The sequence below is a fragment of the Bos grunniens genome, chromosome 8 (assembly GCF_055505025.1).
Source record: "Bos grunniens cultivar Pamir isolate PY7600 chromosome 8, Bosgru_T2T1.0, whole genome shotgun sequence".
Taxonomy (NCBI): Eukaryota; Metazoa; Chordata; class Mammalia; order Artiodactyla; family Bovidae; genus Bos; species Bos grunniens.
This window is the reverse complement of record NC_141172.1, coordinates 109,424,596-109,446,844: the sequence shown is the minus strand read 5'-3', so window position 1 is coordinate 109,446,844 and position 22,249 is coordinate 109,424,596. Positions and strand designations below refer to the sequence as shown.

The 22,249-nt window shown below is 49.6% G+C and overlaps 1 long non-coding RNA gene across 3 annotated transcripts; it reads left to right on the top strand.

Annotated features, from left to right (window-relative positions):
- The first annotated feature begins 15,438 nt into the window (after positions 1-15,438).
- Positions 15,439-21,337, top strand: LOC147367891 (uncharacterized). Of its 3 annotated transcripts, none has more exons than XR_015169347.1 (3): positions 15,439-16,125; positions 20,748-20,885; positions 20,971-21,337. It is a non-coding gene; the product is annotated as an uncharacterized LOC147367891 (long non-coding RNA). The 3 variants fall into 3 exon arrangements; XR_015169345.1 differs by lacking the exon at positions 15,439-16,125 and adding an exon at positions 18,947-19,114; XR_015169346.1 differs by lacking the exon at positions 15,439-16,125 and adding an exon at positions 19,105-19,242.
- The last annotated feature ends 912 nt before the right edge of the window (positions 21,338-22,249 follow it).

Below are 22,249 nucleotides of genomic sequence, written 5' to 3'. Positions count from 1 at the left end.
TTTGTATCCATTCAGCCAGTCTGTGTCTTTTGGCTGGAGCATTTAATCCATTTAAATTTAAAGTAATTATTGATATATATGTTCCTATTGGCATTTTCTTAATTGTTTGGGGTTGATTTTCTGGATCTTTTTTTTTTTTTTTGGTTTCTTTTTTTTTTTAATTTTATTTTATTTTTAAACTTTACATAATTGTATTAGTTTTGCCAAATATCAAAAAGAATCATATTTCTTGACTATATAATTTTAACATTTGTTGTAAAGCTGGTTTGGTGGCACTGAATTCTCTTAACTTCTGCTTGTCTGAAAAGCTTTTTATATCTCCATCAGTTTTGAATGAGATCCTTGCTGAGTACAGTAATCTTGGTTGTAGATTTTCGCCTTTCAGTTAAATACATCCTGCCATTTCCTTCTGGCCTGCAGAGTTTCCATTAAAAGGTTAGCTGTTAAGCATATGGGGTTTCCCTTGTATGTTACTTGTTGCTTCTCCCTTGCTGCTTTTAATATTCTTTCTTTGTGTTTAGTCTTTGTTAGTTTGATTAGTATGTGTCTTGGCATGTTTCTCCTTGGGTTTATCCTATATGGGACTCTTTGTGCCTCTTGGACTTGATTGACTGTTTCCTTTTCCACGTTTGGGAAATTTTCAACTCTAATCTCGTCAAAAAATTTCTCATACCCTTTCTTTTCTCTTCTTCTGGGGCCCCTATAATTTGAATGTTGGTGTTGTTTGATAGTGTCCCAGAGGTCTCTGAGACTATCCTCAGTTCCTTTCATTCTTTTTACTTTATTCTGCTCTTCAGAAGTTATTTCCACCACTTTATCTTCCAGATCACTGATTCATTGTTCTGCTTTAGATATTCTGCTATTGATTCCTTCTAGAGTTTTTTAATTTTGGTAATTGTGTTGTTTACCTCTGTATGTTTATTCTTTAATTCTTCTAGGTCTTTGTTACCTGATTCTTGCATTTTCTCCATTCTGTTTTCAATTTTTTGATCATCTTTACTATCATTATTCTGAATTCTTTTCCAGGTAGTTTGCCTATTTCCCCTTCATTTATTTGGACTTTCTGTGTTTCTAGTTTCTTCCTTCACTTGTGTAGTATTTCTTTGCCTTTTCATTATTTATTATTTTTAAAAATTATTGTATTTGAGGTCTCCTTTTCCTAGGCTTCAAGGCTGAATTATTTCTTCCTTTTGGTTTCTGCCCTCCTAAGTGTGGCCCAGTGGTTTGTGTAAGCTTCGTATAGGGTAAGATTTATGCTGAGTTTTTGTTTGTTTGTTTTCCCTCTGATGGGCAAGGCTGGTTGAGGTGGTAATCCTGTCTGCTGATGACTGGGTTTGTATTTTTGTTTTTGTTTGTTGGCTGCTGTGGTCTCAAACTGGATTTACACAGTTAGTTCTTCATCTTCGAGAATGATGGGGTTTCAAGTATTCCAATTAAAAGTCTGCAGGTCTGAAGCAGTGTCCTAGAGTGATACTCCAGGGTCAGCAGCAGGAGGGCAGAATATCCTGACTGATCTTCTAATGTATGGAGAGACTGCATTTTGTTTACTCAAAAACTGATGGGCAGCTGGGTTGTATGAGATGGTTGGATGGCATCACCAACTCAACGGACATGAGTTTGAATGAGCTCCCGGAGTTGGTGATGGACAGGGAAGCCTGGCATGCTGCTGTCCATGGGGTCGCTAAGAGTCGGACACGGCTGAGTGACTTCACTCTCACTTTTCACTTTCATGCATTGGAGAAGGAAATGGCAACCCACTCCAGTGTTCTTGCCTGAAGAATCCCAGGGGCGGGGGAGCCTGATGGGCTGCCATCTCTGGGGTCGCACAGAGTCGGACACTACTGAATCGACTTAGCAGCAGCAGCTAATTCTATCTTTAACTTGTTGATAAACTCCAAACTGTTTTCCATAGTGGCGGCCCTGGGCTACCTTCCCACCAGCAATGTAGGAAGATTCTGACTTCTCCGCTTGCTAACACTTGCTCTTTTCTGGTTTTTGATGTTAGCTCTGGGTTGGGAAGATCCCCTGGATGAGGGCAAGGCAACCCACTCCAGTATTCTTGCCTGGAGAACCCCATGGACAGAGGAGCCTGGTGGGCTATGGTCCACAGGGCTGTAGAGAGTCGGACACGACCTAAGTGACTAAGCATGCAATGACTCGTGATGCTGAGCCTCCCCATCTGTCTATTGGTCAGCGTGTATCTTCTTTGTGGTCGTATCAAGTCTTTTGTGCACTTTTTAATTGGATTGCTTGTCTTTCTGCTATGGAAACACTTTGAAAAATATTATTCTGAGTAGAAGCATGTTAATATACATGTTTTTAATTTTGAGGCAGAGTGGTAAAATTCTGACTTCTTGGGAATCATAAAAATATCTTTATTTTGCCCTCCCCCTATTTGACAGTTTGTATAGAACCTTGGAGAAAAACACTTTTCCTTGGGACCTGAAAGGTGTGACAGACTGAGTAATGCCCTCCTCCCCCCAGTATGCAGATTACCATGGGCCCCATGATCGTTACCTTGTAAGACAAAAGGGACATTGCAGGCGTGATCAGTGGTATTGGTATCGTCCTAGATTATCTAATGGGGCCTTCAATGTAACCACAAGTGTGCTGATGAGAAGGAGGCAGAGGGAGATTTACTTCCAGAGGGAAACAGCAATGTGGCCACTGAAGCAAGATGCTACCTGCTGGCTTTGAAGATGCAGGATGGGGCCCTGAGCCAGGGCATGTGGGCAGTGCAGCTCTGGAAGCTGGGATGGGCACGATGAGGAGAGAGGGAGGGAGCAAGCTCAGGCACCCTGATTTCCACCCTGTGACGCTGATTTCAGACTTCTGACCTTCAGCCTGTAAGAGAGCGCACCTGTGCAGGCTTACGCCACCACGGCGGTTTGTCACCACAGCCACAGGAAGCTCATGCAGAGGCCGGGCCTATGCCTGCGGCATCCAGTGGGCCATGGACATCAGTGGGTTCCGCGCGTTTGCTCTCTGAAGCCTTTGAAATGTTCTCCACGCCCGAGGAGCACTGGAACCTCGCCAGGAAGCGTCCGTGTCTGTCTTTCTCATTCATCGCGCGTGGCCTCGGTGCTCTGTTCTTGAGGCCACAGCTACCCTCGGTATCCAGGTGCAGCCCTTTGACATGTCACCTGGGGGGCTTCAGTGCCTCGGCCGGCGCAGCTGTTTGCATTTGTGACGTGGCCCCCTGGAACTTCTCTCTTGAAGCCGCTGCTGTTTTATCTGACCACAGTTTCCTTTGTCACTCCATCAATGTGCTGTTGTTGTTGTTTTTAATGCCAAACATTTTCAAATAAATGCAAAGGTAGTGAATAATACGAGCTCTCATATATCCAGATCTGGACCCAACCCTTACCCATAATTATCTGTTCACTTCACTTGCCCTTTTCTTTTTCTTACTCTTTTTAAAATCAGTGCTATTTTCCTTTTAAATAGGGGCTTTTCAATATTTAATGTGCTAAGAACTCACCTGGGGATCTTGTTAAATTCCAGATTCTGATTTAGTAGGTCTGTGACCGGGCCTGAGAATTTGCATTTTTGACAAGTTCCCAGGTTAAGCGGCCCCAGGGTTGTACTTGACTCAGATACCATGGTTTCAGTGCTATATAGCTTACTCAGTAGATGTGCTAAGAGGCACAGAACTGGTGTATCTCTGAAATAATCAAACATGCACGTGTGTATTTGCTTGATTCACACATTCTGGCTTCCCTGATAGCTCAGCGGTTAAAGAATCTGCCTACAATGCAGGAGATGCAGCAGGAACCACAGGTTCAATCCCTGGGTTGGCAAGATGCCCTGGAGAAGGAAATGGCAACCCACTCCAGTATTCTTTACTGGGAAATCCCACGGACAGAGGAGCTTGTGGGCATAGTCCACGGGGTCGCAAAAGAGTCAGACATGACTTAGTGACTAAGCAACATGTTCTCCTATCCTTTTTTCCGTTTCTTTTCTCCTACTGAATTATATCTGTTCCTTAATAGCAAGGAGAGCACCACTCTTTCCTGTGAAGCTTGTAAGGAGCTTCTTCCCTTGTCATTTCTCCCACAGGACCTTCCCATTGATGTGGGAAGATTAAGAAACACTTTATCTCTTTATCTGCACCCCCATGTACCTTGCAGCATTATTCACAATAGCCAACATGTGGAAATAACCCACATGTCCACTGACAGATAAATAGGGAAAAAAAAATGTGGCCTATACATAAAGTGAAATATTATCCAGCCCTAAAAATAGAAGGAAATTCTGCCATTTTCAATGTGGATGAAGCTCGAGGACACCTTGCTCGGTGAAATAAGCCAGTCACAGAGGAATAAATACTGCTTGATTCCATGTATGTGAGGTATTTAAAATGGTCAAGCTCACAGAAGCAGAGAATAGAGGGGTGGTTTCCAAGGGTCGGGGAGGAGGGCGAAAAGGGGGATGTATTATTCCATTGGTATGAACTCCAATACTTCGGCCACCTCATGCGAAGAGTTGACTCATTGGAAAAGACTGATGCTGGGAGGGATTGGGGGCAGGAGGAGAAGGGGACGACAGAGGATGAGACGGCTGGACGGCATCACTGACTCGATGGACGTGAGTCTGGGTGAACTCCGGGAGTTGGTGATGGACAGGGAGGCCTGGCGTGCTGCGATTCATGGGGTCGCAAAGAGTCGGACACGACTGAACGACTGAACTGAAGTCTCAGCTATGCGGGATGAATAAATTCTGGAAATCTCCTGTGTGACACAGTGCCTGCGTAAACAGTACTACAGTGCGCACTTCAACGCTGAAGACGTTAGATGTCCTCTCAGGTGTTCTTACCACAGAAAACAGAAACAGGCAAAGAAAAAAGGGGCGCATGGAGGCTTATGGAGGTGAGGGCCTATGTACTGTCTTCCTTATGGTGATGTATCACGGGTGCATGCAGACTTCCAAACTCACCAGATCGTATGCATCAAAGATGTGCAGTTTTTTAACCTAAATTCAGCTATTAAAAAAAAGAAAACAAAACCAAACAACAAACTACTTCTCTTGTGAGTAACAAAACCTTTCTCTCTCCTCGTGATTGCTTTACCCAAGCCACTGCTTTTGTTTTTTGAGATGGCAAGCACCGAATCTCAGCGGGGTGGGAGGGGGCGTGGTTTAGGTGGGGTGGCGGAGGGGGCGTGGTTTAGGTGGGGTGGAGCCTGATTTAGGCGGTAGAGCCGAGAGGCTGTCAGGAGCCACGCCTTTTAGCCGTTATTGCTTTCGTGTCTCCCGTGTTCAGTTTGGAGAAGGCAATGGCACCCCACTCCAGTACTCTTGCTTGGAAAATCACATGGATGGAGGAGCCTGGTGGGCTACAGTCCATGGGGTCGCTAAGAGTCGGACACGACTGAGCGACTTCACTTTCACTTTTCACTTTCATGCATTGGAGAAGGAAATGGCAACCCACTCCAGTGTTCTTGCCTGGAGAATCCCAGGGACGGGGGAGCCTGGTGGGCTGCCGTCTATGGGGTCGCACAGAGTCGGACACGACTGAAGCGACTTAGCTGCTGCTGTGCTCAGTTTGGACTATAAAGAAAGTTAAGCGCCAAAGAATTGATGCTTTTGAACTGTGGTGTTGGAGAAAACTCTTGAGAATCCCTTGGACTGCAAGGAGGTCAAACCAGTCCATCCTAAAGGAAATCAGTCCTGAATATTCATTGGAAGGACTGATGTTGAAGCTGAAACTCCAGTACTTTGGCCACCGAATGCGAAGAACAGACTCCTTGGAAAAGACCCTGATGCTGCAAAAGATTGAAGGCAGGAGGAGAAGGGGACAACAGAGGATGAGATGGTTGGATGGCATCACTGATTCATGGTGATGAGTCCATCATGGATGGACATGAGTTTGAGCAAGCTCCGGGAGTTGGTGATGGACAGAGAAGCCTGGCATGCTGCAGTCCATGAAGTCACAAAGAGTCGGACATGACTGAGCGACTGGACTGAACTGTGCTCAACTTTGGAGCCGGTTGGCCTCAGCTCCCCTCTGCACGGTAGGATCTGGGCTCCCCCTCTGCCGTTGGCCTCTGTTTCAATAGGCAAAGAAAGCGAAGACTCAGGAAGAAAGCTGGCCCCACATGGAAGATGAAATGATCTCTTGGGAACTGGCTGTGCAAATCCAGAGCTGAGAAAAGACAGCAAGGGTCACCCCTTCCCTCTCCTGAATGATTAGCACCTGCAGATCCGGCGACCCTTCCACGTTGCCCTGCTGGGCCTGTGGCAGTGGTGGAGACAGCTGTCCTCAGCCCTGGCCGAGTTTCCCCCTGGGCTGCGGAGAGACACGTTTCCTGTTTCTTTAGACCACCGGGTAGCAGGGAGCTTTCTTTGTAGTGCTTGGGACAGAAACACGCATAGGAAATATTTGGTGAATATACGAGTGTGCTTTTTATGTATTCTTCTTCAAGCAATGGTCTGGGACCTCTGGAAAAAAATTGCTGAATAATTGAATGATAACATTGTTTAAAATTCAGAGGATGACTGGATCTCTGAAAAGTGTTTTCTTTTGATCCAGAAGAAAATTTTGGAATCTTGTGAGGATCCACACGTGAATGCAAGTAGAGGGTGGTTTTTATGAAAACAGAGCAGAAAGTCATAAGGAGGGGAAGCTGTGATGAACAGATACCTTGATGAAATATATATAAAGAGAGATGGATGAGATGAGAAAGATTTACAAGGGACCCAAAAGGCGATAGAATCGTTACAATGTCCCAGGAAATATTGACAGCCGAATAGACCTGATGGAAAATCAAATCGGTGATGTGGAGGACAACCTTAAGCAGTTCCCTTAAGAAGTCAGAAGAAAAGTATAAACTCAGAAAAGATGGAGCAGTGGTGATATGATGGCGGTTCTTGAGGAAAGAGCAGGGCCCCTCCTTCCTGACTAAGCCACTGGAAGAGCCACACGGGCGGACCCTGGATAATGTGTTGGATTACAAGGAAAAAGATCAAAGTGACTAACACACAAGAATCCTGGCAGGCAAAAGCAACACATCTAAGAGGCTTCCCAGCAAGGAACAAGTCAGACTGGCTTCTATTCTTCCAAAGAATCTCACGTATAGAAAGGCAAAGTGTTTCTGCATCTCTGAGACAGGGCTAGCAGCAGTCCTTACAGGGCTGTTGCAAAGCTAAGTGAAATATGCATGGATTTAGACACTCAGAAGGGTGCCTGGCCTGGAGTTTTCCTTCATCCTGATTGGCCTTGGTGTTCTCGGTAGCTCCCAATAAATGAAGATGCTGACTTCACTGGGGCCATGTGGAGCTGGAGACATCTTGGATATCCCCAGATGTCCAGAGGGTTACTGCATCCCTGGTTTTGGAGCTCAAGACAGAGGTCTGGGGTGGAGGGGGTAATGCAAACTGAAGGGGCGGATGAAAACACCAAGAAAGCGAGTCTGAGGCATGAAGAGGTTGCAGGAGGGCCACCACTGTGATGGGCAGAGGAGGACCTGGGGAAAGTATGAGACCGATCTGAGGTTTAATAGGGGTTCCGTTCTTGGCGGTGGAGCCCACCAGGCACTTGAGGTTGTTACTTGACCTGCAATGATTATCTCCTGTGGAAGTACCTCTGCCAGATGGAAAGGCCCAGGAACTGCCCCAAATCCTTGCCCGCTGCAGGTGGACTTCCCCACAGCCTATCCCCCGCCTGGAGGGGAGCTTACCTGCTGGTACGCGGGAAGTCCCTGGCTTTTATTTGGGATCAGTCACTGATAACTCCCCTTTTTGTCGATAAGGATGTCTCCCCATGACTTCCAGATCAGGGCAGACTAATTGGGACTGCGACGTTCAGTGTTTGGAGATTGTATGATTAGGGAAATTGTACAAATTCAATTTTGCCTTGCCAGATTCAATTCTACTCTAATCAGAGAGGGAGAGAAAACTCCAGGATAATGATGATGGGAAGAAATGTTTCCTGCCGTTTAAGTGACTTACACTGTAAATACCTCCTGGGAACGAGACCCCTGGCCTGGCCTCGAGAGGCTGTGGGAAGGGCAAGGGTTTGGTGGAGCTTCCTTATCTGATCGTGACATGTCACTATCTTCTTTTCCTGGATGGCCCTTGAATGATGCCTCTGCAGAGCCTGGAGCATGATGGCAAATAGTGTTACAGGAAGAACTCATCCCTCTGCCTGGCCCAGCTTTGCATCCTGCCAGCCCCTCTGGGCACAAGTGGGAGGCCGAGCACCTGTGGGCTGAGGGGGGTCTGGGACCAGAAACATCGCACAAGCAGTGATGACCGAATCCGGTGGACGGTGCCTTGACCTCCAGCCCATGTTCTATGCACCTGCCTCTCTTTGCCTTGCTGTTTTCTCCATTAGCAATGCCCTTTCTCCCCTCCACCTGGCGAACTCTTATGCATCCTTCAAAGCCCACTCAAAATGTCCTTTCTAAAGATCAAGCCATCAGTTCCCCCTGGGAAACAAGGTCACTCTGCCTTGTCCCACTGACACCATATCTCTTGCCATGAATCTGCTTTTTTCAAGGAAGCACTAGTTAGACTGAACTCAGGATGTTTCTGTCCATTCTAGCTGGAGCCAAGCTCAGTCTTAGAAAGAAACTGAGGCAGACACCATTCTACAATGTTGGCCATGCCAGGGACCGGGGAGACTCTCAGGCCAGCTCCTTTGTGTTACATGATCATGGTCCCCTCCAGCTGCAGGCCTGACCAGCCAGGACACTGGGGTATTGGTGAGAGTGGGTTGATGGACATAAAGGCTTTGGCTTATGGAGAGGAGTGAGCTCCTATTTTTGTGTTCAGGACACTAAGAAAGGCAGCCAGGTTGACCACGCAGTGTGGCTGGGCTGGATGGCAGCTCTCATAGGGTGAAGGCTGGAGCCAGACCACTGGTGTGAGCCCTAGTGCTACCACTTGGGGGACTGCCTTAAACTCTCTGGGTCTCAGTGTCCTCATCTGTGAGTTGGGGGTGCCAGTACACCTTCCTTGTAGGAAGGCTAGAGGGTTAAATGAAGTCTCCACTTGAAGCGCTCAGGATGGCTCACAGGTCAGCTCAGCAGCAGGGCACGTTTGGCTTTCTTTCTGCGGAGGGATCAGCGCCGGAAGCTGTAGGATCCGTCTTCAGGAAGGAGCATGTGAGACTCTGGGGACAAGCAGTGGATCTCCGTGCCCAGAGACGCAGTGTGCTCTGGGCCTGGGGAGCAGGCTGGGGCACATGGCTGGTCTCTGGGAGTATGCAGGCGCAGCTCGGCATTCGGAATCAACCCTCAGGGAGCACTTTCTGCACAGTGCCTAACATTCCTCCCGAGAACCTTAGGATATCTCGATAGTGCCGGGGACCCATTTTGCAGATTGGAAAACTCAGGAGATCTGATCTCCAATAGGGGTGGTCATTGACACCAGGATTTCAACACTGACTCCAAAGTGCCTCAGGCATTAGCACTCCAAATCTTTCATCACATTTCGTATTCCCAGGGGTCCTGACTGTTGGTGAGATTCTGTGTACTTACTGTTGAGGACGTGGAGGCTAGAGACAGCCCAGTGTCATTCAGTCCATGAGCTGCAGGACCACGATTTGGTCCTAGGCTCCCTGACTTTTTCTGGGGGGCCATCAGGCAGCTTAAGGGGAAAGGCCATGGTGCTGATGGCGACTCATCTCTCCATCTTGCTTGGGGACCCAGGAGCCTGACTCAGGTGTGACCAAAGCACCTTGCCTGTGGTGAGTCATGCATCTGGATAAGCATTAGCCGCATTTAATGCTGGCCTGGGATCTGAAATTTAATGACCTATGAATGATACCGGATAATTCACAAGTTTGATATAATCAGCACTGGCCAATTCCATCCAATTATTTGTTAATAAACACCGGGACCCCCAGCTGGAATTGATGCTTCCAAATTTGAAATAAAAAAGCTGAGGAGTGTGAATAGAATGCAATAGCTGCATGTTTATAACTAACTTCATTTTGGCAGGCTGGGTGACACCCAGGGTTTACTTGCTGTTCATTTGCGTTGTGAAGTTTTTTAAAAATAGTAATTATCTGCAAAAGGTCAAATATTTGATTCATCTATCTAATTCAATTTCTCAAAGGCCTTTGGGATTCAAATTAATGCCCTTGTAATATCTTCATTGAAAAAGAAGATTAATTATGCTTACATGGAACTTAATTTGGCTTATCAGACCTTTAATATGGCTGTGATCATGAATGCATTTAAATTTAGGATTATGCGGGTGATCCTGGTGCCTTATTTGGGAGAACTTTTAATATTTGTCATTATTTTTATGCATATCATTTTTCCCGCCTGCTCAGGAAAATTAAAACGTCGGTTCTGAAAGAAATAAACATTATGTATTGACATTGGTAATTATGTTTTGGTATTTAAGGGTGCATAAAAAACTGCATGCCGGGCCTCAAATATAAATTTGCAGTTAACGTCCTCAGAAGAAAACTGGTGCACTTTGGCTGGACTCACTAAATTGGAAACAGGCTCTATCTGAGGTTGCTGGGATCTAGGCACAGTTTTTACTGGCATTCGGAGATGCTCAAGGGTTTGTGGGGCCCCAGGAACTCTGTTTTAGGGTCAGGAGGCCTGGGCTTTCTCTTTATCACTAAAATGCTGTATGACCATAACCAGTCCTAAGCCCCCTCTGAGCCCCGCGTTCCTAACTGTGAGTAGTAATCATTTGCTTAGGGGCTCTTGCTCACTGGACTGTCGGCTCCTCCATGGCAGAGCAATATCTTATTGAACCTCCAGACCCATCAGTACAGTGTCTGTTACATATAGATGATATATCGGGCTTTGACTCCTAACAAAGGCAGTGGGGTCTTGGAGACAGTGGGTACGATAGTTCCGAGTTTGGCTCTGTATCTCTGTATCAGTTAGCTATTGCTGCATAACAAATCATACCAAAATGTAGGTCTTAAAATAAGAGCTCTTCATTGCTTTTCAAGACTCTGCAGGTCACCTATGCTATTCTGCTGGTCTGGGCTGGATTGCGGGATCTTGGCAGGGCTTGTTCATATATCTTGGGTCAACTGGCAGATGGGCTGGAGGCTGGCTGGTCTAGAATGACTTTGGGTGTGATACTTCATGCATTTGCTCATTCCCTGGTGGACTAGTCCAGGCTTGTTCTCATGGCAGAACAGGAGTTTGAGGGAGGAAGCAGAACCATGCAGGATTCAGCTTCATCTGATTTGCTTTTGTCTCGTTGGCTTAAGTAAATGACATGGCCACGCCTAGAGTCAGCATGGGAGCAAAAGGGGAGGGACCCAGGGAGGCAGCAAAGCTTGGGGCCAGCATTGCGATCAGCCTACCACAGGCTCCACCTCAGTCCTGCCGCTCGATGGCAGGCAGTGTGAGCAGCGCAGGGACCTCGAGTTCCGTCTCAGTCTTCTCCTCTGTTCGGTCTGGCAGAGATGCGATGAGGTTGAAATGTGACAAGTGTATTTTAGGTCTTTGGCACCATGTTTGTGGTGACTGCCTAGCATCGCTTACCCGATGCCTGAAGGAGGAATACCCAAAGACAGGCACTGCAGGTGTGTTTGTAAGGGTGGAAAATCAGAAACCACCTAAATGCTCATAAAAAAGGGCCAGTGAAATAAATCGCGGTATGCCCATGGAATGGCACACTTTTTAGCCTTCAATTCAATAAATCAGTGTCCTGCCGTGAAAGGGGAAGAAAGTGCAATGTGCGGTGTATTATATGAAGCCGTTTCTGTGTGTGCAATGCCAGCCGTATGTTTACCCTGGCTTATAGAGAAATATCTGGAAAACTATGTTCCAAACTATAAGTAGTGGGATTTAACACTTTTAGATGTCTTGAATTTTTACACTGAACGTGCATTACTGAGAAAGCCTGCATTTCTTGAATGAAAGAATAAAAAAAAAGGAAAAAAAATTTAGGCAAATAATATTAAAAAATGATGGCCTTTAGGAGCTTCCTGGTGGCTCAGTGGTAAAGAATCTGCCTGCCAGTGTAGGAGACACGGGTTCCATCGCTGGGTTCAGAAAGATCCAACATGCCATGAAGCACCTAAGCCCATGTGCCACAGCTGCTGAGCCCATGCACCCTAGAGGCCGCGCTCAACAAGCGAGAAGCCCATGCACCGCAAGTAGAGCAGCCCCCGCTCGCCACAGCTGGAGAAAAGCCAGCGCAGCAGCGAGACCAGGACAGCTATAGATAGATAGATAAGTAAGTAGAAAATTAAAAACAAATGATGACTTTTAGGTTCTAAGTTATCTGAATGGTTGATAATAGTATTCAATGATAAATAATAAAATAGCAGGTACCATTTACTGAGGACTCATTACTCAGTCTTCCCTGGTGGCTCAGACAGTAAAAGCGTCTGCCTGCAATGCGGGAGACCTGGGTTTGATTCCTGGGTCGGCAAGATCCCCTGGAGAAGGAAATGGCAATCCACTCCAGCACTCTTGCCTGGAAAATCCCATGGATGGAGGCGCCTGATAGGCTACAGTCCATGGGGTTCCAAAGAGTCGGACACGACTGAGTGACTTCACTTTCACTTTCATTATATGCTGAATACTTTACATCCTGACAGGTAGGTGGATTTCCATTTTACAGGTGAGGAAACTGAGGCTCAGAGCAGGGTGAGAGCTGCGCCCCTGGGGTTCACCGTCGGACCCCCTCTTCACAGAGAGGCCACACCGTGTCAGTTTGTATGGCAGAGGCTCTCCTGCCTCCCCGCCCATCAGGAGGGCCGCGTGGCTCTCCCAGATACAGGTTCCTGGGCCCCACCCCGTATCCAAAGCCATTCCTCTTTTGAGAGGGGACTCGGGACTCTGTGGTTACTATGTGCCCACAGGGATCCTGGGGCAGTCAGGCTGGCATTCAAGAGCTGAGGCCTTCATTCCTTTTATCTCGTCCGGTGACTCACAACCCAAGGAGATGAGTGGAAGGTGGACTGTGGCCCTCACTGTCCGTGCTGTGGATGAGGAAACTGAGGCTCAGAGAGAGAGTCATTCGCTCAGGGTCCTGAAACTGGGAAATGGGATTTAAGCCCTAGCCTGACTCCAAGGGGCTTCCCTGGTGGCTCAGCTGGTAAAGAGTCCACCTGCAATGCGGGAGACCTGGGTTCGATCCCTGGGTTGGGAAGATCTGCTGGAGAAGGGAAAGGCTACCCACTCCAGTATTCTTGGGCTTCCCTTGTGACTCATCTGGTAAAGAATCCACCTGCAATGCAGGAGACCTGGGTTCGATCCCTGAGTTGGGAAGTTCCTCTGGAGAAGGGAACGGCTACCCACTCCAGTATTCTGGCCTGGAGAACTCCATGGACTGCGTAGTCCGTGGGGTTGTAAAGAGTCGGACATGACGGAGCCGCTTTCACTTTCCCTTTCTGGCTCTAAGGCTGTGTGCCACCCAGTGGATGGGCTGGTAGGTGGAGGAGGCCTTTCTGAAGGTAGCGGGGAGGAGGGACGCTTTTGGATGTTGGGGTCCCCCTGGTAGTTTGTGGAGGCCACCTGCCCTCCCCCCGGCCCTGGCTGCTGGAGTAGAGATGGCAGAATCCCGGTGGCCCGTTTATCTGCCAGGGATTTGGAGGCTGATACTGTCGTGGAGCTGTGGTGAGATTATTGGCTTTACTTGCAGTCGACTGGGGGGACTTGCCCCCCAGATGATCCCAAAGATCCAGCCCAATAAAGTGGGAATGAGAAATGGGTGCTAACTGGTCTGATGCCTCCTGCCTCCCTTCCCGGCTTTTGGAGATCTGATGGCTCTTTCTCTCTTCCTCTTTTCAGTTTCTCGCTTCTTGGCTTTTATTAGCACATTTCAGGGGAATAGGTTTGCTGGGAAAAAGTGGTTGTAATCAGAGTGCTTCGAGCCATCTATCATCGGTGATGTGGGCACCTGAGGGGTCTCGGCCTGCCTTCCTGGCCTCTGTAGCTGCTGGGAGCCAGCTGCTTGGGGACATGGGGTTGGGGACACAGGTAGGACTGGGGGGTGCCCTGTAGGCCTGGGAATGTCTCCTGTGTCCCCCTAAAACTCAGAGGGAGTCTTCTGCCATCACTATCTCTGTGTTGGCTTCCTTGGTGGCTCAGATGGTAAAGAATCTGCCTGACAAGCAAGAGACGCAGGCCTGATCCCTGGGTTGGGAAGATCCCCTGGAGGAGGAAATGGCAACCCACTTCAGTGTACTTGCTGGGATAATCCCGTGGACAGAGGAGCCTCGAGGGCTACCGACCAGGGGTCACAGAGTCAGACACGACTTAGTGACTGAGTGCACAGGCATCTCTGTCTTAGGTCTGGGGGCCAGGACATGCCTCCTGGTTTCTTCCCCAGGACAAGGAGCCCCATGATGGCATCTGTTTGTCCCCTGTCCTCCAGCTGAATTTTTGCTACCCCTCAGGCCCTAAAGGGTCTGTTCACAGTCATTTCGTGTATTTTATTTTAGTTCTTGTAACAGCTTTATTGAGATATACACCACGCAATCTACCCAATTAAACTGTATAATTCAATGGTACAATTGAATGGTGTTCACCAAGTTGTGCAAACATCACCCTGTTAATTTTTGAATATTTTCATCTTCTCTAAAGAAAGCCCATTACCCTTTAGCTGTCACCCTCCAACCCACCATCCCTCCCAGCCCAAGCAACCACTAACCTATGTTGTCTTTATAGATTTTCCTCCTGTGGGCATTTTGTGTCAATGGAATCATACGGGACATGGTTTTTGGGGACAAGCTTCTTTCACTTGGTGAAACGTTCACAAGGTTCCCTCGCTTGTGGCTGTGTCAGTGCCCATTCCTTTTCATGGCTAAATAATATTCCATTGTTTTCGATAAATGGATAAATATGCCATCATTTATTTTATGTTACGAGTATTTTTTTCTTTTTGTTCCCCAAAAGATTTACCAATAAATGCAAAGAATACTGTCAGATTAAAAACAAAAGTAAGAGATCATTTCTGAGAATTTTTCATCAGAAGAATATTGCAGAAATGGGAAAAATAATTGCACCAGGAATTCCATGGCAGCTTGCCTTGTAATTGCCAACATGAGAAATAACCTAAATGTACAGAAATAGGGATCCGGCTAAATAAATTATGATAATCCATATGTCATGTGGATTTATAGTCATCGACATGAAAAGCTATATCCATGACATGTAGTGGAGTCAATTAGGCAACCCCATTTTTGTAAAATTACACTTTCATTTCATGCCCATCTGGAGGATCGTTCACCATAATGTTCACATGAACATTATCTCTGAAGGACAGAATGTCAAGCGCTCTGTGTGTATTCTTATTTGGGGGAGAAAAAGAGTGAGGGAATTGGAGCTAGGAGTAAATACATGTAGCAACATAGGATATACCCAAGGGAACGTTTGTTCTCCTAAGTGTGTGCCCGTGAGTCACCTGCATTTGTGGAAAGGCCCTCAACACCGTGCCCTCTCAGAGAGCACTAGAAAACAGATGGGCTGGATGATCAAATTTATCCATGGCTCTGAGCTTCCCGGCAGCCAAAGCAAAGAGGGAAAGGAGCACCCACACCTCACTGGCCTTTGTCCAGAGGACCCTATTCCTGAGTGAGGCTGAGCGAGCCATTCCTCTTGGGTCTCAAGGAGAGGCTCCTTCCTGTCATGACAGACAGCATCCTGTACGTGTCTTCTCGGTACACACAAAAGTGAGACTCCTAAGCACGAGTCATGAGGGCAGTGAAGTGAGCCTATGAGGGAGCAACAGGGCAGGGCAGGGGTTGCTATCCACTGTCAGTGCCTGATGTTTGGGTTGGTGCCCTGAAGCAGGGATGGGAGGGGGACCTTCACGGGTGCCTACTCCTCTGGCTCATCCTCAAGGGTCTCATCATGCCCACTTTGCAGCTGAGGAGGTCGAGAGGAGGTATCAGTTGTCTCAACTTACGGAGTTGAATGAGCAGAACAGAAAAGCCTTCCCAGGACCTGCAGCTCTGGAGCCAGGGCTCTTGGGACCCTACCCCTGGCCTCGAGGGGTGGAACCCTGGTTCCAAGCAGCTGTCTCCAAAGCCCTGGCATGCTCCTTTTCGTTCAGGCCAGGTGGTCCTCTCCCCGCAGCCTGCCTCCTGACTGCTGTGTGACCCCGGGCCTCAGCTTCTTCATCTGGAAAGTGGGGATAACGAGAGTTCCTCTTCCATTCCTTCTGGGGAGAAGGAAATGTAACAGTCAGGTAAGGACCTGAGGACAGTGCCCGGCCCACAGGAAACACTCTGTCTTCCCGAATCTGGTTTAGTCCCCTCCCATTCATCCTCCTCTGTGTATCGACTGGACTTTTCTGCCCCTCTGAGGGTGCCAGTCCCCATCTCCTTCATGGAAACCCACCAGCATCAGCAGGGTATCTGTGCCCGGAGTCTGGTCAGCCTTCCCAGTGCCCTCTCTCCTCAGCACCCCACCCCCCCACCCCGGGTCCATCCTCCATCAGTTTCCGCAGCTAAGCTTCTCCCTTTATCACCTGTGCCCTCTGCTTGGCCCTTTCTCCTTCCTCCCTTCCCCCAGCGGATGCCTCCTCACCTTTTGGGTTATGGCTTAGATAACCCCTCCTACAGGAAGGCTTCCCTGACCCCCTGACTCCCCACAGCACCCCCACGCTTTCCGCCTTCATGGCACAAGCATTCCCTGCTCCCTTTCGGCATCTCCCCACAGCACCCCCACGCTTTCCGCCTTCATGGCACAAGCATTCCCTGCTCCCTTTCGGCATCTCCCCACAGCACCCCCACGCTTTCCGCCTTCATGGCACAAGCATTCCCTGCTCCCTTTCGGCATCTCCCCACAGCACCCCCACGCTTTCCGCCTTCATGGCACAAGCATTCCCTGCTCCCTTTCGGCATCTCCCCACAGCACCCCCACGCTTTCCGCCTTCATGGCACAAGCATTCCCTGCTCCCTTTCGGCATCTCCCCACAGCACCCCCACGCTTTCCGCCTTCATGGCACAAGCATTCCCTGCTCCCTTTCAGCATCTCCCCACAGCACCCCCACGCTTTCCGCCTTCATGGCACAAGCATTCCCTGCTCCCTTTCGGCATCTCTGCACACCTGGAGTTTGGAGGGGAGTGACCCTCAGCTTGTTCATGACTCACAGAGTGTTGGCCTCATGGGTAGTTGAATGATGAATGGCTGGAGAAAGAGTAGGCTTTGGCAGGCAGAGGCCAAGCCATGCTGATGGACTCCACGAATGAGTAAAATCCTGACATGTTCGGGCTTGGAATAGAGCGGATGTGCTGTGCATGTGGGCCGATAACCCGTGTCATGGGCTTAACCATCAACCCATTTGATAGCTGAGTAAACTGAGTACCGAGTGTTTAACCTGCGCGCCTAAGGTCACCAGCTAGTGAGAGGCGAGCCGACTGCAGGCCCTGAACCAGCCGCGGGGCCCTGCTCCCAGGCCACACGCGGAGAGACGGGCGGGCCGTCCCAGAAATGAAGGCGAGCGGGGGCTGCTGGGGTGAGATGAGCATTTTAATAAGTTTGCCTGGGTGCCTGCGGGAGAGATAATGAACCCATAGTGGACTCTCGCCTGCGCACCTCCTGCTGCGGGCATGGATCCTGACCGGCCACCCCAGGTGGACCAATGTAACCCCCACGTTTGAATGTCAAGTAGAGTGTACCGTAAAGGGGTACACAGAAGAGCCCCAAACACTGAAAGACAAACACACACAGTATTCTCCAACACAGCCATGTACAGGCTCATGAAGGCAGGCATAACACACACACACACGCACACACACACACGTCTCAGAAATTTGCAAATAGAAGGAAAACTCTCAGGAGTGAAGTTTCAAGGGCTCAGGAGGTGGATGAAGCCAGGAAGCTGCCCCTGGGATGTCCATCGTGTGTGTGCGCCTAGTTGCTCAGCTGTATCTAACTCTTTTACTGCCCCCCCCCCCCCGCAAGTTGCCTGTCACATCAAGGGGTGCCCCCTGGTACCGTGGCCATTGACCCTGAGGCAGAGGGCTCTTTCTCAAAGAGGAATCTGACCACATGACTTTCTGTTTAAAACTTGCCTGAGGCTCTGACTGCTCTCGCCTTTGGAGTCTTGTGTGTGATTTGGCTCCTCTGCCTTCCTGCCTTTCGCCATCTCAGCCCAGCCACATGGACTCTTAAGGTCCCTCCCACCCTGAGGTCATTTCCTATATCAGCAGAGCTTTCCTGTCAACTGTCATGGCCCTTCTGGCCTATTCACACTGGTCCTCCGTTTCTCCATTCAGATGTCACCTCTTCCAGGAAGCCTTCTCTGACTTCCCAAACTGGCTCAAGGGCCCTACTCTCCGCCCAATCCTTACCCATCTGAACTGCCATCCTCATGGCTTTGTCTCCTTCACTAGCCAAAAGCTTCTTAGAGCATCTGGGTGTCTCTGGTGGCCAGCACAGAGTTGGGCATCAGGATTCCAGGCTCAACTCTGCTTCTCTGTTTCTGATGGCCACTCTCCTTCACTGGGGCCAAGGTGTAAGACAAAACCTCTGTGCGATGCAGGACAGAGCATGGCACAAACCACCGTGACTGAGGCAACCCGGTACCTTCTTAACACGTCCCAAAGTCTCTATCTCATGACATCTCAGTGCCTAACAAAGGTGGGCTTCCTAGGCGGTGCTACTGGTAAAGAACCCGCCTTCCAGTGCAGGAGACATAAGGGACGTTGGTTCAATCCCTGGGTCGGGAAGATCCCCTGGAGGAGGGCAAGGCAGCCCACTCCAGTATTCTTGCCTGGAGAATCCCATGAACGGAGGAGCCTGGTGGGCTACAGTCCATAGGGTCACAAAAGAGTCGGACACGACTGAAGCAAATGAGCACACACACACGCGCACCTATCCTAGGAGCTACAGGAGGCCGGAGTTAGTACCTCCAGATGGTAAAGAATCCACCTGCAATGTGGGAGACCTGAGTTCGATCCCTGGGTTGGGAAGATCCCCTGGAGGAGGGCATGGTAATCTATTCCAGTGTTCTTGCCTGGAGAATCCCATGGGCAGAGGAGCCTGGCGGGTCACAAAGGGTCAGAAACGACTGAGCAACTAAGCACAGCACAGCTGAGAAAACCGAGGCTCAGGGAGGGGAGAGGCAGGCGCAGGTGCAAACCCAGGTCTCTGGCCTCCTTCTCCTGCCGGAGCTGGCGTGATCAGGGAAGGCTGGAGAGGAGGAAGAGCTTCTGCTGGGCTCCTGTCTGGTGAGGTTGGGACACGCTGGGGAGGCTGGGGGAGGCCTTCGGGAGGAGCGGCAGCCTGGACCAAGGTTTCAGCAGGGAAACTGTGGGATGTAGGCATGCTTCTATGCTCCTGACCTCGCCGAGCCCGGGTGAGGAGGCTGGAGAGGCAGGCCAGCACTGGATCCTAGGGAGCCTTGCAAGCCAGGCTAAGGACTGAACTGCATCCTGGGGTGCTACAAGGCCTTGGGGAAGAGTTCGGAGCAGGAAAGAGGCTTCGCTCCGGAGCTGGGAGCCTACTGAGAAGTCTGGAGCCACATCCCAGCTCCGGCGACAGAGGCTGGAGCGGCCTGCACGCCCCCTCCCTTTGCCCTCTGTCCGACCTTGGCGGGGTTCCCAGGGATACGGTCCGATTTGCCCCGTGGTCTCTGCTTCAGAGGTGGCCGCTGCTGAACGGCCCTCCCTGAGAGCGTCCGGCTGCTGTCGGAGGGCCTGGTTGGGAGCACGGGGCGGGGGGCGGAGGTGCGGGTTTGCGGGGAGCGGGGCGCGCGAGGTGGGAGGCGTGGCCGCCGCCTCTGACTTCCACAGGGGGTCAGTGTAGCACTAAAGTTCCTCCCGCCGGCTCCGCCCCCGCCGCCTGCACACACCCTGACGGAGGCGCTTAGGTTCAGAAATCTGGGTCAGCTAGTTATATTTGGAACCCGTGGTGGGCAGGCGGGAGGCCCGGTGGGCTGGGGGAGGCAGAGCCACTTGAGAATGAAGTGCGTGTTTGTTTTCTTTTTTGTGTGGATCTTAGAGTTGCAGAAGGAACTTCCTGAGAAAGCCACATTTCTGTAGCAGGGAGAGGACCCCGCCCTTGCCTCCTGGAGGTCCCCAGTGGGTTGGCAGAGACCCCTCTGTCTCTGCTTTCACTGGGAAGGTGGGGTCCACCCAGAGGGCTGTTCTGACAGACTTCAGAGCCCTAGGGAGTCTCAGCAATGACCCAGATCTCCAATAATCTGGTACATCATTCAACTTTCTGCTTGGTTGTTGAGAAAGTTGAGAAACAGACCAGAGAGGGGCTCAGATTTGCCTAAAGTCCTGCAATAGGTGGAGGTCAGGTTTCCCCATTTCAAACTCGGATTCTTCCTTTTGCCTGTGCTCCACAGAGTCTTGGGGGGCTTCTTTGAACTGTGGGTCCTTAAGCCTTAACTCCAAGGATTCTGTTTCGCTTGGTTTGGGAGAGGGTCTGAGGGTCCACTCTCTATAAACAGACTGCCCAAGGAGTTTTGAAACAGGTTGCGGGCAGATCACACTGGGGGCTCACCCAGCCAAGTTCTTGAGCTTCTCAGACTTGAATGTACATATGAATCACCTGGGCCTGGTGTTCAAATGCCCGTTCCGATTCAGTACATCCAAGAGAGGGGGCCTGAGAATCTGTATTACATCTAAGAGACTCCTTGGTGATGCCGACCAACACCCTGAGACTTGTGGTTGAGAGCACACTCTCATCCTCTGAGCATGCACGAGGGGCAGATAAGTTGCAAAGCTAACAGACACCCACTCTGCTGTTCCCTCCCAGGGGAGCCTGATGTTTTACGGAATCACGTCACTTTCTGAAATTTCTTCTGAACCTCAAATCTAACCACTCACCCCTCCTCTGAATTCCCTAAATCAGAGACGAGGGAATCCCAAACAAAGAAGGAAAAGGCAGAACTCTCACCAGACTCCACGTCTTAGAGGAATCCTGCAAAGCTGCAACTATTGGCAAAATCTCTACTCTGTTTCCTGGGGGGCTTCCCAGGTGGCGCTAATGGTAAGGAATCCGCAAGGGTTTGATCCCTGGGTCAAGAAGATCCCCTGGAGGAGGAAGTAACAACTCACTCTACTATTCTTGCCAGGATAATACTATGGACAGAAGAACCTGGTGGGCCATGGGGTCGCAGCGAGCCAGACGTGAAAGAGCACACACACTCCTCCGTGTCCCCAGAGCCCCAGAGGGACGGAGTGCTTGGGGAAACTTAGGTGACCCTAATTCCCCCATGACACTTGTCCTGGGTCTCTTTTCCACACCTTCCCAATATTATTTCTGCTCCTCCCCTGAATCTTGTGTTATGTTAATAGTCCCTAAGTATTTTTAATTAGATTTTCCAAGCAAAAAAAAGTTTCCAAAGTTAATTAAAAGTTGCCTCGCTGTAATTGTATGAAAGCAGCTTTTGCTTCTGAAAATTAAATTCTCATAATTAAACTCCTCTATCCGTTTAAAGATTTCGGTGAAGTGTTTATTGTTCGTTTATTATGAGGAAACCTTTGGTGGGTTGCTGCTCGTCCAGCCAGGCAGATGCCTTGTCATGGACTCAAGTTTCTGCTTCCTTTGGTGACTGCATGCCCCTGGGAAAGGAAGATCATATCCCGCCTGGGTTAGGTGGTTGTGGGAAACGCAGGCTTGAGCTTGTCGCCGAATCCTGTTGCGCTTTGTACGGCAGACCACACACATCCTGACTCGCTTGTATGTGTGGCCCCTCCCCGTTCACCCTTCATTTGCATCAGCATGGGCCACGTGACTTCCGCTGGCCAATAAGTGTCCCCGTTCACCCTTCATTTGCATCAGCATGGGCCATGTGACTTCCGCTGGCCAATAAGTGGAGGATACGTGATTTGTGTGACCCTAAGCCAGAAACTTCAGGAGCTACATACAGTTTGCCGCGATCGCCTCCTGTGTCTCTGCCGTTATGAGTGGCAACGTCGTAGACAGACAGAGGCGGCCCCGCCAGTCTGGAACCTGGAGGAAGGTAAGGTGAAGCAGAGATGCAGTCACCGACCTCTGTACTGGTGTGTGCCTAGCTAATTCTCATGACTCAGCTTAGAGGCCCCTTTTTAAAAACATAAAACCAAGTCAGGATTAGTCGTCCTTCCTATTAGCTTCCACAGCTCCTGAGTCTTTCTGATCTACAAACACCTATGCTTCTGTGTCTAACTGAATAAATGGCAGGGTCCGCTTAAAATTGAATCCATTGAAAACAGACACTGAGCATCTTTACACCTCTCTCCTACTCTGACTTCCCGTGTGCCTCCTTCCACTTTTGGACACGCACACAGTTGGACACAACTGAAGCGACTTAGCAGCAGCAGCAGCAGCAGCGCTAATTACGCCATGGATGGTTCCCCTGTGGGAACCAG